Consider the following 14,501-nt stretch of genomic DNA (forward strand, 5'->3'; position numbering starts at 1 on the left):
CTCGAAAAACTCGTTAGTCAAGACACTCGTAAGTCAAGGCCCCACTGTATTAAATTGGCATCCTCTAAAGCAGTGGTTCTCAACCCTCTGGCCCTTTAAATACAGTTCCTCATGTTGTAACCCAACCATAAAATTATTTTCGTTGCTACTTCATAACTGTAATGTTGCTACTGTGATGAATCGTAATATAAATATCTGATATGCAGAATGGTCTTAGGCGACCCCTGTGAAAGGGTCGTTCAACTGCCAAAGGGGTCGCGACCCACAGGTTGAGAACCACTGCTCTAAAGTATCTCTCCCCCTTGGGAAAAAATGTCCTGGTATTCACCACTCCAACCTCCCTCATTTTTCAGAATGCTGCTTGAGACTTTCTTCAAAATCATTTTAGTTGGTTGCGCATTTTACAATCGGCACAGGGAAACTGAGGCACAGTTGGAGACTTTTCTACAAAGTGTTCCAGTGTAACACCATATTTCTATACAAAGCCTTTTGAGAGTATTACATATGTCCCCCATTTTACCCCCTTTACCTCCCTCCACTCATTTCTCACCCTGCCCTAGGCTTTCACCACCCTATTGTCTGTCCATAGGTAATGCATATATGCATATAAGATCTTTGGTTGATCTCTTCCCACCCTTCTCCCCCTTCCTTCTCAGATTCAGTAGTGTGTGCCATGCTTCCATGCCTCTGATTCTATTTTATTCATCAGTTTATTTTGTTCATTAGATTTCTTGTTTGTTTATTTTGATTTTTAAATTCAATTATTGATAAATATATATTTGTTGCCATTTTGTTGTTCATTTTTACCTCTTCTGTTTCTCCTCTTCCTCCTCCTCCTCCTCCTCCTCCTCCTCTTCCTCTTCATAAAGAATATCCTTCAACAATAGTTTGATGGTGATGAACTCATTTAGCTTTTCTTGTTTGTGAAGCTCATTATCTGACTCTCAATTCTAAATGAGAGCTTTGCTGGGTAGAGTATTCTTGGTTATAGGTCCTTGCTATTCATAACTGAATATTTCTTGCCACTCGCTTCTGACCTGCAAAGTTTCTGTTAAAAAATCAGCTGACAGTTATATGGGCACTCCCTTGTAGGTAACTAACTGCTTTTAATAATCTCTGTTTGTCTTTAACCCTTGGCATTTTAGTTATGTGTCTTGGTGTGGGCCTCTTTGGGTTCCTCTTGTTTGGGACTCTTTGTGCTTCCTGGACTTGTAAGTCTATTTCTTTACCAGGAGGGGGAAGTTTTCTGTCATTATTTCTTTAAATAGGTTTTTAATATCTTGCTCTCTCTATTCTCCTTCTGGCATCCTCATAATGTGAATGTTGGTATGCTTGAAGTTGTCCCAGAGGCTCCTTACACTCTCTCATATTTTTGGATTCTTTTTCTTTTTTTTTAAATTAAATCTTTATTGTTCAGATTATTACAGTTGTTCCTCTTTTTCCCCCCATAGCTCCCCTCCACCCGATTCCCACCCCACCCTCTGCCCTTACACTCACGCCACTGTCCTCATCCATAGGTGTACAATTTTTGTCCAGTCTCTTCCCATGTCCCCCACACCCCTTCCCTCTCCCCGCCACGAGAATAGTCAGTCCACTCCCTTTCTATGCCCCTGATTCTATTATAATCACCAGTTTATTCTGTTCATCAGATTATTTATTCACTTGATTTTTAGATTCACTTGTTGATAGATGTGTATTTGTTGTTCATAACTTGTATCTGTACCTTTTTCTTCTTCTTCCTCTTCTTAAAGGATACCTTTCAGCATTTCATTTAATACTGGTTTGGTGGTGATGAACTCCTTTAGCTTTTCCTTATCTGAAGCTCTTTACCTGACCTTCAATTCTGAATGATAGCTTTGCTGGATAAAGTAATCTTGGTTGTAGGTTCTTGGTATTCATCACTTTGAATATTTCTTGCCACTCCCTTCTGGCCTGCAAAGTTTCTGTTGAGAAATCAGCTGGCAGTCTTATGGGTATTCCCTTGTAGGTAACTGAGTTTCTTTCTCTTGCTGCTTTTAAGATTCTCTTTTTGGTGAAGTAACATGCAGAGGCTTCGCTTTTTAAAATCTTCTGGGGTCTTTGTCTTGCAGATATGGTTCTGCCCCCTTTCATAGGATTACAGGAAGGCCCCAAGGTGTTCGATAACGACCTCTCCTCCTCCCCCCAGGGCAGTGACATGCCTTACAAGACCAGTTTCTGGGAAGGAGGCAATGACCTTAATTATAGGTCATCCAGAATGCACACTGAGCCCTGACTGGTTTGGCTTAGTGGATGGAGCCTCAGCCTGCAGACTTGGGGGTCCCGGGTTCGATTCTGGTCAAGGGCATGTACCTTGGTTGCGGGCACATACGCCGTGGGGAGTGTGCAGGAGGCAGCTGATCGATGTTTTTCTCTCATCGATATTTCTAGCTGTCTATCCCTCTCCCTTCCTCTCTGTAAAAAATCAATAAAATATATTTTAAAAAAAAAAAGATTCTCTCTTTGTCTTTTGCTCTTGGCATTTTAATTATGATATGTCTTGGTGTGGTCCTCTTTGGATTCCTTTTGTTTGGGGTTCTCTGCGCTTCCTGAACTTGTAAGTCTATTTTTTTCGCCATGTAGGGGACGTTTTCTGTCATTATTTCTTCAAATAGGTTTTCAATATCTTGCTCTCTCTCTTCTGGCACCCCTATAATTCGGATGTTGGTATGCTTGAAGTTGTCCCAGAGGCTCCTTACACTATCTTCATATTTTTGGATTCTTTTTGCTTTTTGTTTTTCTGGCTGGGTATTTTTTGCTTCTTCGCATTTCAAATCTTTGACTTGATTCTTGTGATCTTCTAGTCTGCTGTTGGAAGTCTGTATAATATTCTTTATTTCAGTCAGTGTGTATGCTTAATTTCTACTTGGTCCTTTTTCACAGCCTCTAGAGTCTCGCTAGACTTATTGTGGATCTCATTAAATTTATTGGTGTTCTCACTAGGTTTCTTGAGTGTCTCAGTAAGTTTATCGGCGGTTTCTAGAAAATTCTTGGAAAACCTTAAAAGTGTGGTTTTGAACTCTATATCCAGTAGTTTGCTTTCCTCCATTTCTGTCATTTGTGACCTGTTTCTTTGTCTCAGCATTTTTTATGCTTCCCTGTGTTGATAGAGTGGCTTTCTGTGCTAGGTGTCCTATAGGGCCCAGTGGCTCAGCTTCCCCAATTACCTGAAGTGGACACTCTTGGTGAACCCCCTTGTGGGCTTTGTGCACAGTCTTGTTGTAGTTAAGCCTTGATTGTTGTAGCTATCACTGGGAGGAATTGACCTCCAGGCCAATTGGCTGTGAGAATCAGCTGTGTCTGCAGTGGGAGAACTTCTGTGCTGGAGACACCCTTCTGGGGCAAGCCTTGCTTCAGTGGGGCTTTGGTGCTCACTGAGTCTGCCCCCTGGTGTGTCTCTTATGGATCTGAGGATTTGTAATCTGGATGGTCCCACTCTGACCACTGGGTACACTAGCTCTTGGATCTCTAAGGAGGTGCTAATTTAGCCTCTGCCTGAGACTACCCAGCAGGAGCTCAGCTGTGAAGGAGTGCAAGCTGCTGTGGGGCCTTGGGCCAGCTGCAGTTGGTTAGGTAATTTTCAGATTGCAAAGGGCCAGGCCTTTCATATGCAAAAGCTGGCACACAGCTTGGGCAGGGCGGGGTCCCAGGGAATCAACAGGGCGGAGCAAGCAGCTATGGCCGCTCCTCAGTCCTGCCCTAAGAAGCCGCGCTTCTCAGTGTCCTGGTAATCACTGCAAGCACCTCTGAGAGAAAGCTGCCCTCGAGGTCCGACCGATGCCAGACAGTCTAGCCCAGCCGTGGGCAAACTACGGCCCGTGGGCCAGATCCGGCCCATTTGAAATGAATAAAACTAAAAAAAAAAAAAAAAAGACCGTACCCTTTTATGTAATGATGTTTACTTTGAATTTATATTAGTTCACACAAACACTCCATCCATGCTTTTGTTCCGGCCCTCCGGTCCAGTTTAAGAACCCATTGTGGCCCTCGGGTCAAAAAGTTTGCCCACCCCTGGTCTAGCCTCTCCCCATATGAGTCTGGGTCCCCAGAGATTTGCCCGGAACTGGAGTTCAGAGCAGTCGGGAGCCTCTGAGTCTCGTTATGCTTTTCTCTTTCCTTCTAGTTGTAGAATTTCCACTCAGCTGGCCTTCCTGTGGTTTTGGATGATGTCTGTTTTATCTTTTAGTTGTATTTTTGAAGTGATTGTGCGAGGCAGCAATTTCCGGTGTTTACCTATGCCGCCATCTTGGTTTCCCCCTGGATTCTTTTTCTTTCTGCTGTTCTGATTGGGTGTTTTTTGCTTCCTTATATTCCAAATCGTTGATTTGATTCTCTGAATTCTCTACTGTTGAATCCCTGTAAATTATTCTTTATTTCAGTTAGTGTATGCTTAATTTCTGACTGGTCTTTTTTCATGTCTTTGACATTCTCATTAAGATCCTTGACAGTCTCATGAAGATCCTTGAATAACCTTGTAACCATGGTTTTGAACTCTGTATCCAGCATTTCTTTTATTTGTGACATGTTTCTTTGTCTTCACATTTTGGCTGCTTCCCTGTGTTTATTTCTATGTATTAGGTAGAGCTGCTATGTGTCCTGGAATTGGTAAAGTGGTCTTGTGTAGTAGGTGTCCTGTAGGACCCAGTGGCTCAGCCTCCTCAGTCAGCTGAGCTGGGCACTCTAGGTGTGCCCCTTTGTGGGCTATATGAACTATCTTCTTGTAATTGATTGCTTTTGAAATCACTGGGAGGAATTACCCCAGGCCTATTGAAATCACTGGGAGAAATTACCCACAGGCCTATGAGGACCAGCTGTAACTGCAGTGAAAGAACTTCTGTGCAGGAGACACCCTATGGAGCAGGACTTGCTTCAGTGAGGCTTTGGTGCTCACTGAGTCTGCCTCTTGAGTGTGTTGCTTGTGGTTGTGTAGAATGTAATCTGCTATGTCTGAAGCAGTTCACTGGGTGCACTAGCTCTAGGGCCTCAGGGAGGTGCAGAGTCAGCTACTGGCCGGGCCACTCAACAGGAGCTACAGAGGGAACTGCAGAAGGCTGCCATTTGCTATTTGTATTGGGCTTGGAGGTGCCCAGGTGAAGCCCAGCTGTGAAGCAAGGCAGGTTGGTGCTAGTGCTGGGTCTTGGGTCTTTTAATGATAGTTTTGGGGCACTCTGTCACCAGCTGCAGCTTGTTTGTGAGATTTTAGCAAAGTCTGAAGCCTGAGCCAGGACAGGCCATTCATATGGAAAAGCTGCTGCAAACAGCTTGGTTTGGGCTGCAAATTGGATGGGGCATGGTGTCCGGGAATCCCCAGGGTGGAGCAAACAGTGCTCCATGCTGATGGAGACTCAGATATGGCTACCAGCCAGCCCTGTGATAAGGGAGGTCCCAGCACAGGAACAATGACCCCTGCAAGCACTCCTGTCTGGGAGAAAGCCAGACAGTCCAATTCCTCCCTGAGTTCCTGCCCTGATGCCAGACAATCCAGCTCCTCCCTGTATGTGTCTGGGTCCCCCAAAGCCGACCAGGTGCTGGGAGTTCAAGTAAGTTCGTGCACCGGCCCTTTAAAAGGAACACCTGGATCAATCTCCAGGTCACTCAGTCACAATCCCCACTGGTTTTTACAGCCCATAGTTTTAGAGACTTCTTTTCCCAGTTCTGGAACCCTGTGCTGGGGATCTGGGGGTCTGATGTGAGGTTAGGACTCCTTGCTCCTTACAGGCAGCCTGCACAGAGACTATCTCCCTCCCAATTAAAAAAAAAAAAAACAGTTCATGTGGGTATAGACCAGCCCATTCCATGCCTCCGCCACTCCTACTACCAATCTCAGTGTGCTTTCTTCTTTACTTCTCTAGTTGTAGGACTTCCATTCAGCCAGCTTTCAGGCGGTTCTGAATGATGGTTCTGTATTTTAGTTGTAATTTTGATGTGGTTGTGGGTAGCAGCGAATATAGGCATTTACCTACATCGCCATCTTGGTTCTCTTTGTATATTCATATACTATATTCTTAAATAAAATAAACTGGAGAAAAGAAAATTGTTATTAAAATCATAAAGGATAGAAAATACATTTAAAGTATTGAAAAAAAATATGCATATTAGTGGACCTGCACAGTTCAAAACCATGTTGTTCAAGGGTCAATACCACAGTATTTTCTTTTATAGCCTGTAATTAATCATAAAAAAGGGCAGTTACTGTACAACAGTAGTTCTATGAATAGGCAGCCCCATAGTTGCCAGTGTTTTTCATAGCAAAGCTAGTTATATAGTATTGCTTTGATACACAAATGATAATTTTCTGAATTACAAAGTTCTCAGATAAGAGATGCCACGAGCCTGAATAAGGATTTAGCCCCTAAATACACTTGATTCTTATGTTTTACAGTATTCTGTATTTTCACCCAGATTTAAATCAGGATTTTTTTAAATGTCCTAGACCCAAGCAAGTCTGTTGTGACTCTGGATTTACACCAAAGCTAAGAAGAGTTGATCCAAAGTACTTTATAGGATAAGGAAGAGTTATTGTGGGTTTCTCAGAATACACTGAATTGCCAGATTTACTTGTTTCTAGGGTTATTTTATTGCATTTATCAACCAAACTTTCATCATGGAGCCTGGACTAGAATTAGACCTCATCTTACAGGAGTTAGAAGCTAAGTTAGCATCCATTTACTTTCCTACTTTATTTAAAAAGAAAGCAAGAAGCAAGAAAGAATAATAACTGCAGCTTAGCCTCAACAACAGCAGGAGATATGAAGGTTGATACCTTTCTTTTAGGCAGGTTCTAAAGCTTATGAAATGTTTAGAAGAGGCTTATCATTTTTCCTTAGCCATCCAGATTCCTTTTCTGCTATTCAGAATAGATGATAAGAAATCATCAAAGGGGTGAAACCAACTCACTTTTTAATCTCTTCTTTGAAGGTGCCTCTGCCTGTCCCTTAGACATCGGTGTTCTTCAAGTTTCTGTTTTATGGTCTTTCTCACTGTACCATTTCCCTGAAAAATCCTCTTATTTTCATGGCTTCCTTTACCATCAACATTAATTCTTCTCATTTTGAGAGTGGAAAAAAAGGTCATTTTGGGGTTCAACTAGACATGGATTTTTTTAAAGATTGAGAAATCATTGAACTGTATGTTTATCATTCTCAAAAACATGTCTTGTCCTAAACCTAACTTAGCCCATAAATCATTTATTCATTGCCTACTGGAAGCATCCATTGGGATATCTTGTAGATATATTAAATGCAATATATCCAGAATTGACTTCATTCTCTACCTCCACTTCCCTCCACCAACCCTACCCCACCCCCGCCCCCACCCCCACACAGAGGGACAAAAAGTCTATTCTTGCTGTATCCTGGGTTTCCATTCTCATTGAATAGCCCTAACATCAGCATTTATCAAGCCACAAACCTGTGAATCATCTTTGAATCATCTCCAACTCACTGAAATCCTGTTGGAGCACTCCCCTAAATTTTACCTTTCTATATCTCTCCAGCTTTCCTGCCATTATCGTAGTCTACATTGTTACAGCGGCCTCCTGACTCTGGCGCTTGTCCTTCATTCCTACAGCTCGGTCTCCATACATGCTGCCCTGGAGTAGTCTATAAAGCACAAGTCTTACTGTGTCACTCCTGAGGCCTCTTAGGACAGAGTCTGAACAGTGGGAATTACAATCTTTTGACAACATTTCCTCTCCTCCCAAGTGCTCTAGCTAGAATGAACTTGTTTCAGTGTCCAGAAAGCATTACACTTTCTCTGCAAATGCTTCCTTTGTCTGAACACTATTGACCCCCAAGTTCACACAGTTATTCCTTTCTTAGCCTTGAAGTCTCAGCCTAACACAGTTCCTCTGGAAAGCCCTTTCTGGAGCCTCTTCAGCTATTAGAGGTCTCTGGCCACAACTCTTATCTCAACCTTGTTCTCTTAACACTACTTATCAGTGTTTTGTAATGTTTACTATCTATCTTCCCAGCTAGATTAATAGTTTCATCTGATTAGAAACTCATGTCACATCCCCAGTATCTAACATAAAGCCTGGCAATTAGTAGGCATTTGAAGGCCTGGGGTGGGGCAGGAGCCTGGGGGAGAGGAGCAAAGAGGGAAAATGGGGGACATCTGTAATACTCTCAACAATAAGAATAAATTTTTTAAAAATGCAAGGGTGTAGCATCTTTGGGAATACATTGTATGAGGAAGTAATTTAGTAGTAATCCAAAGCTATTTCTGATAGCATAGCAGCTAAAAATGAGTGGTTCCAAAATAAATATAACCAGTTTTCTTCTCTCACTTTTTTTTGTTTTAGATTAGTTTATAAATGCTTATGCTATAACAAAATAAAACTTCAGCTAACATGTGTTTGATTCTTAAAGGTTGTTACATTTGTTTTTTGTATGGTATGGTTTCTACATTCCACACAAAATCCATGCAAATGAGGACCATATATACAGTGCAAAATTAAGATATTTCTGATAATATGTAAAATACATGTTTTTTTCTTGAAATTAATGTTATCCCTTTGTGTTTGTTTCTTTTCTGTTTTTATCTTAGAATTATTAAGAATCATGTGAAATAGTATGTTTCTTTTTTAAATTACTATTATACTTTCATACCTACTTATGAAAGTATAATAATGAAAAGAAGAAAATTAAATAACCATAATATCATCCACCTAGAGGAACAATTATATCTCGCCTAGATTTTCTCTTATGTGTATGCATTTTTAATACAAATGAATTTCATATATTTAATATCGTTTCCTACTTTCCATACACTGGAAAGCTTTTTGTTTAAGCAAATACACAAAAGGGTTTTTTCCATGGGAAAAACACAAACAAAAAATATTTTCTACAAAGTCTGTTTATTGAGGTGCTTCTAACTGAATACATTTCTCTTCTGCCTAAATAATTGTTTTTTTTAGTTTCTACATGCTTAGTAATCTACACCTGGCCCTGGGTGGGGTTAGCTCAGAGCATCGTCCTGATATACCAATGTTGTGGGTTTGATCCCTGGTCAGAGCACATACAAGAAGCAACCAATGAGTGGATAAATAAGTGGAACAACTAATTGATGTTTCTCTTTCTCTCCCTTCCTCTCTCTCTAAAATCAATGAATTAAAAAACTTTTTAAAAGTAATCTCCATTCTGTCCTGGAGGAAATTTAATGCTAGAAATGGAGAAAAATATTAATGGTGAGTAATATCAACAGAGGTAGGTAAAGCTAATATATATGTGACTATTACCCTTTGCCTAGAATCAACCCACTATTCTGTGCTGTAATCAACCATAAAGATTATTATATCTTGCCCTAACTGGTTTGGCTCAGTAGATAGAGCATCGGCCTGCGGACTCAAGGGTCCCAGGTTCGATTCTGGTCAAGAGCATGTACCTTGGTTGCGGGCACATCCCCAGTGGGGAGTGTGCAGAGGGCAGCTGATCAATGTGTTTCTCTCATCAATGTTTCTAACTCTCTGTCCCTCTCCCTTCCTCTCTGTAAAAAATCAATAAAATATATTTTTTAAAAAAGAGATCATTATATCTTTATGAGGGGCCCAGTGCACGAATTCGTGCACCTTGAAAGAAACTGGGCCGCAAGGCTACGGTGGGCACAGGGGCGGGTCTCAGCCTATTTTCCGTGCCCCTGCCCAGCCCTTCCCATCACAGCCTCTGGTCCCCTGTCTGCCTGCTCCCATGCGCTGATGGCGCTGGCTCCGCTCGCACCCGCTGACGGTGCCGAGCGATTGGGACCAATGCTGGGCGCTGGCAGTGGATGTGAGCGGCAGCTCTAGTGCCAGCTGCAGGTGCAAGCAGGGCCGGCGCCAGCAGCAGATGTGAGCGGCAGCTGCCAACCCTGATCGCCCCTCAGGAGCAGCGGGAGGTGGAGAAGCCGCTGATGGCGCCGAGTGATCAGGGCCGGTGCTAGGCACCGGCAGCGAATGCGAGTGGGGCCAACACTGGCAGCAGGTGCAAACGTTGGGGGGGACCGCAGTGCACGGGAGCAAAGAATTTTCAGTAACCACCAGAGGCTCACCCCAATGACAGCGACTGGTGCCCCACCTTGGTCTGGCACCCCCGCTCACCTGCTCCACCATTCCACTGCTGCCGATGCCTGCCATGGTCCGTGCACCCCCTGGTGGTCAGCACACATTATAGCAACCAATTGTTTGGTTGTTAGGTTGTTCCTTGGTTCGGTCTATTTGCATATTAGGGTTTTATAGAGAGAGATAGATGTGGAATAAAAAGAGGGTGATTTTCTTACAAATGGGCACACTATCGAATGATCATTCTCCTATAGTGTATTAGTATTTTTACAGTACTAACTAGGCAGAATTCCCCAGTCTTCATCAACTCTAAGATCACACTTTATATTGGATTGCTTTCACAAAGTACCATTGAAATGTTTGTTTTAAAGAACAATTAAACTTTACTCTTTACATAGTTATTGGTGATTTAATCTAGTATAGTTTTGTTTTGCTTCACACTTAATAAACCAATTAACAGCAAAACAGATCAATAGAAAAATGTTAGTACTCTTCTAACAAATTACTTTAAATATTCAAGTATTTTATGAAAGATGACTATATAGCATTGAAACAAAATAAATCTGTTAGGCTTTTAAGAATGTCCGATTAAGTATTGATTCAGGGCCATTTGATTGTTGTCTTAATCTATTAACCACTCATTTATGTCTTGGCCTTTACCCAGGAGGGTGGCCTGAGAGTGAATGGGTATGGGGTTTCTTTTTGGGGTGATGAAAATATTTTGGAATTTCTAGTGGTAATGGTTGTACAATTTTGTTATCATACTAAAAGCCACTGAATTATATACTTTATTTATCTTTATATTTTTTATTTTTAAATATATTTTTATTGATTTCAGAGGGAGAAAGAGATAGAAACATCAATGATGAGAGAGAATCATTGATTGGCTGGCTGCTGCACGTTCCCTACTGGGAATCAAGCCCACAACCCAGGCATGTGCCCTTGACCAGAATCGAACCTGGGACCCTTCAGTCCACAGGCTGATGCTCTATCCACTGAGCCAAACCAGCTAGGGCTGAATTATATACTTTAAACTCCACTGAATTGTGTGTAAAAAAAAAAAAAATCATATACTGAATTTTATGGTATGTGAATGATATAGCGAAAACAAATAGTTGAAATCTTAAAAAATCATTTCTGCTTTGTCAGAATCCATATGGTTAGATTAATGTGTGTAATAACTTCATTCTACAAATCTTCAAAATATGAAATAGCTAAAGTTTGCTTTAAAGTTTCAGGTGATAACTAGAAATTATGTTTTGGTACATTATCTAAACTAGTTATTTTCTATAAATGTCATTAAATATAGATATAAGTTTGAAATTAATGATAGCTAAAGTGATTTGAATAATTGTCATGTGCTTGGTGTGATCTTCAGAATAGCTAAAGTTTTAGATTAGTATTACACCATATATTTTCTTAAGCTTTTCTTGGACAAATGATATAATTTTGTAATTAGAACTAAATGAAAATAGCCTGGCTTGTTGTTGTTATCTTTATTAGGTTAGCGGAACCTAATAATTCTTTGAAACTATGAGTTGATATGGGGGGATTCAGTATAAACTTTGTGTTTAAATGACATAAAAATTAGGGCTTTTCTTTTAAATGTTAATTCAGCTGTTAAACTAAGGAACTATATTTGAAATCAAATACTTTAATTAAAAGATATTTATAAAATGTCCACAGCTTCCATGAGCTGCTTGTAACAGCTGGCACACCCACATTTGTCATATCACATGTGGTATGAGTTTCATGTCTGCTACTTTTATCTCTTGATCCATCGTTTCTTTAAAGAAAAAAGCCACAGCTGACCATATAGAAGAAAAAGCTTCCTCAAGGACAATCTAGTAATATTTATTATCAGTGATCTGAGTAAATTGTAACATTGATAATTTATAAATACACATATACAACCACTGTAAGCCAAATGTTAAAGATAGCAAAGAAACATATTTGGTTCAACATTCAACAGTTAAGTTGTTAACAAGTGTTTAAATCTATATGAAGAAAGAACTTCAAAATTAAAGTTGAATCTATGGGACTTTTTTCTTCTTCAACTTAGACTAACAAAAATTTATTTTCTCATTCTGATTATACAGCTCTCTAAACGTCATATATCAATTACGTTTTTCAAAACATTTATTAGAAAATTAAGAAGTTGGTTTTCTGTCCCAGTGACTGCTAACAGGTATGATTGGGGCTATGTCTAAAGTTCTCTATTTACTGCATGTCATTGTTTCTGGTAATGAGCTGGTAGAGGCAGTGAGACTGTATGTAATAAACATATTACTTGCTATATGCTTATTGATGTTAAGCACAAAGGTAGGTACAGTTGCTGTCCTCAAAGAGCTGCTCCCTTTTTAAAATTCAGATTCCCCTTTATTTATTTTTAATATATTTTATTTATTTTTTATAGAGAAAAAGGGAGAGGGATAGAGAGTTAGAAACATCGATGAGAGAGATACATCGACCAGCTGTTTTTGTCCTGAGTTCTTTGTATCCTTTCCTGTATATTATGACTTGTTTAATGGGAAGCTGCTTGGAAGTTATCCTTATAAGAACTTGATCCAGAAGAATTCTGATCACACCATTTCCAGATCATCTTAAATGTATCTCAGTTTTTAAAGCTTTATTGAGGTGTAATTGATATACAAAAGCTGCACCTATTTAATGGACCTATTTGATGGGTTCAAACATATACAGAAGTGTATACCTGTGATACCATTATTATAATCAAAGTATTAACCTTGTATCATTTTGTGTGTGTTAAGAACACTTAACTATGAGATCTACCTTCTTATGAAAATTTTTTTTTCTTTTTAATATATTTTTTATTGATTAAGATATTACATATGTGTCCTTGTCCCCACGTTACCCTCTACCCCACCCCCCACCCCCGCTCATGCCCTCACCCCCCCGTTATCCATGTCCATTGGTTAGGCCTATATGCTTGCATATAAGTCCTTTGGTTGATCTTTCCCCCTTACCCCCACCCTCCCCTACCTTCCCTCCAAGTCCCGACAGTCCAATCAATGCCTCTCCGTCTCTGGATCAGTCCTTGTTCATCAGCTTATGTTGTTCATTATATTCCACAAATGAGTGAGATCATGTGGTATTTATCCGCTCTCCAGTTCCATCCATGCTGTGGCAAATGGTAAGAGTTCCTTTTTCTTCTTCCTCTTCTTAAAGAATACCTTTCAGCATTTCATATAATGCTGGTTTGGTGGTGATGAACTCCTTTAGCTTTTTCTTATCCGTGAAGCTCTTTATCTGACCTTCTATTCTGAATGATAGCTTTGCTGGATAAAGTAATCTTGGTTGCAGGTTCTTGCTATTCATCACTTTGAATATTTCTTGCCAGTCTCTTCTGGCCTGCATGGTTTCTGTTGAGAAATCAGCTGACAGTCGTATGGGTACTCCCTTGTAGGTAACTGACTGTCTTTCTCTTGCTGCTTTTAAGATTCTCTCTTTATCTTTTGCTCTTGGCATTTTAATTATGATGTGTCTTGGTGTGGTCCTCCTTGGATTCCTTTTGTTTGGGGTTCTCTGCGCTTCCTGGACTTGTAAGTCCATTTCTTTCACCAGGTAGGGGAAGTTTTCTGTCATTATTTCTTCAAAAAGGTTTTCAATATCTTGCCCTCTCTCTCCTTCTGGTACCCCTATAATTCTGATGTTGGTACGCTTGAAGTTGTCCCAGAGGTTCCTTACACTATCTTCATATTTTTGGAATCTCTTTTCTTTTTTCTTTTTCGGTTGGGTATTTTTTGTTTCTTTGTATTTCAAATCTTTGACTTGATTCTTGGGATCCTCTTTTCTGCTGCTGGATCTCTGTAAATTATTCTTTATTTCAGTCAGTGTATGCTTAATTTCTAGTTGGTCCTTTTTCATGTCCTCCATGGTCTCACTATACTTATTGAGGGATTCATTAAATTTATCGGCGGTTTCCATAAAATTCTTGAAAAACCTTATAAACGTGGCCTTGAACTCTATATCCAATCGTTTGCTTTCCTCCATTTCTGCCATTTGTGACCTGTTTCTTTGTCTCCGCATTTTGGCAGCTTCCCTGTGTTGATAGAGTGGCCCTGTGCGCCAGGTGTCCTGTAGGGCCCAGTAGCTCAGCCTCCCCAGTTACCTGGGGTGGACACTCTTGGTGCACTCTTGGTGCCTTGGTTGTTGTAGAATCACTGGGAGGAATTGACCTCCAGGCCAATTGGCTGTGAGAATCAGCTGTGTCTAAAGTGGGAGAACTTCTGTGCTGAAGACACCCTTCTGGGGCAAGACTTGCTTCAGTGGGGCTTTGGTGCTCACTGAGTCTGCTCCCTGAGTGTGTCCCTTATGGGTCTGAGGAGTTGCAGTCTGGATGGACCCCCTCTGACCACTGGGTACAGTGGCTCCTGGATCTAAGGAGGTGCTAATTCAGCCTCTGCCTGAGGCCACACAGCAGGAG

General features: G+C 40.7%; 1 protein-coding gene across 5 annotated transcripts in view; it reads left to right on the forward strand.

The window, feature by feature from the left end:
- KATNBL1 (katanin regulatory subunit B1 like 1) overlaps positions 1–12,242 on the forward strand; it is a 66,059-nt gene extending 53,817 nt beyond the window's left edge. For 4 of the 5 annotated variants that reach the window (XR_004965625.1, XR_004965626.1, XR_004965629.1 and 1 more), the window contains 2 exons: positions 9,148–9,205; positions 12,154–12,242. The gene's annotated coding sequence lies outside the window, so the exon portion shown is untranslated. Of the gene's footprint in view, positions 1–9,147; positions 9,225–12,153 lie in introns of all 5 variants that reach the window. The other variant, XR_004965628.1, reaches the window with a different exon arrangement.
- Positions 12,243–14,501: the final 2,259 nt, after the last annotated feature.

The sequence above is a fragment of the Myotis myotis genome, unplaced genomic scaffold, assembly GCF_014108235.1.
Source record: "Myotis myotis isolate mMyoMyo1 unplaced genomic scaffold, mMyoMyo1.p scaffold_m19_p_1, whole genome shotgun sequence".
NCBI lineage: Eukaryota > Metazoa > Chordata > Mammalia > Chiroptera > Vespertilionidae > Myotis > Myotis myotis.